Here is a 1,817-nt window from a genome sequence, read left to right as displayed (position 1 = left end):
TAATGAAACAAACAGTACAATATAGTTTCTTTATTGTTCTAGTGTTAATAGTAATGAAACAAACAGTACAATATAGTTTCTTTATTGTTCTAGTGTTAATAGAAATGAAACAAACAGTACAATATAGTTTCTTTATTATTCTAGTGTTAATAGTAATGAAACAAACAGTACAATATAGTTTCTTTATTGTTCTAGTGTTAATAGTAATGAAACAAACAGTACAATATAGTTTCTTTATTATTCTAGTGTTAATAGTAATGAAACAAACAGTACAATATAGTTTCTTTATTGTTCTAGTGTTAATAGTAATGAAACAAACAGTACAATATAGTTTCTTTATTGTTCTAGTGTTAATAGTAATGTAACAAACAGTACAATATAGTTTTTTATTGTTCTAGTGTTAATAGTAATGAAACAAACAGTACAATATAGTTTCTTTATTGTTCTAGTGTTAATAGTAATGAAACAAACAGTACAATATAGTTTCTTTATTGTTCTAGTTTTAATAGTAATGAAACAAACAGTACAATATAGTTTCTTTATTGTTCTAGTGTTAATAGTAATGAAACAAACAGTACAATATAGTTTCTTTATTATTCTAGTGTTAATAGTAATGAAACAAACAGTACAATATAGTTTCTTTATTGTTCTAGTGTTAATAGAAATGAAACAAACAGTACAATATAGTTTCTTTATTATTCTAGTGTTAATAGTAATGAAACAAACAGTACAATATAGTTTCTTTATTGTTCTAGTGTTAATAGTAATGAAACAAACAGTACAATATAGTTTCTTTATTGTTCTAGTGTTAATAGTAATGAAGCAAACAGTACAATATAGTTTTTTATTGTTCTAGTGTTAATAGTAATGAAACAAACAGTACAGTATAGTTTCTTTATTGTTCTAGTGGTAATGAAACAAACAGTACAGTATAGTTTCTTTATTGTTCTAGTAGTAATAACAATTTAAGAACCCGTACAATATAGTTTCTTTCTTGTTCTAGTAGTAACAATTAAACAATCAGTACAGTACAGTTTCTTTATTGTTTTAGTAGTAATAATACGTTTAAAAATTTTTTCAATAAAGAAAGTAAATCAAGGATGGCTAACCTCAGTCCTACAAAAACAATGGAAACAAGATGGTAGGGATGGCTATTCCATTACCCCTATATAACAACACAGACAGTGTAGTGGAATGTTAACAGATAAAAACACGACAGATTACATTTAATTGTTATTAAATAGTTATTATGTCAGGATGATGGAAATGTCATCCCTACCATCTTGTTTACGCTGTTTTTGAAGGATTGATTTCAGCCATCCTTACATTTATTTCCTTTTTTTAAAAGTTTTTTTTTACTTATTTTAATGCAGTGTTTCAATAGACATAGGAAGGTTGTATTCATAACAAAATTTAAATACAATCGGGTTCCGTCTGTAGTAATTATTGTTCATCTGTTATTGGTTGGTAGTTCCTGTTTAATCTGTACTTAAGCTTTTATACAGGCACACACAGTGTCTGTAAAAAAGCTAACTTCAAGGGGTAATAATAACATCGCTTATACTTGATTTGTGATTTTAAAAATTTCTATTACATATTAACAATACTTATAAAAGTAGACACGCCATTTGAAACTACGTCATCTTAGTTGAACTGCTTGACATCATTGTTTTGGTTTTTCAATTATCGTGTCATAATAAAGAAGCAGAACAAATGAGAACAAGGAATTCATACATATTTTCTATCGTGTTTACAGAGATTTACAGAACTTGTGACTTAGTTATTATATAGATATTGTTATAAAGGAAACACCGTAT

The sequence above is a fragment of the Tachypleus tridentatus genome, chromosome 10, assembly GCF_004210375.1.
Source record: "Tachypleus tridentatus isolate NWPU-2018 chromosome 10, ASM421037v1, whole genome shotgun sequence".
NCBI lineage: Eukaryota > Metazoa > Arthropoda > Merostomata > Xiphosura > Limulidae > Tachypleus > Tachypleus tridentatus.
This window is presented reverse-complemented; position numbering follows the sequence as displayed.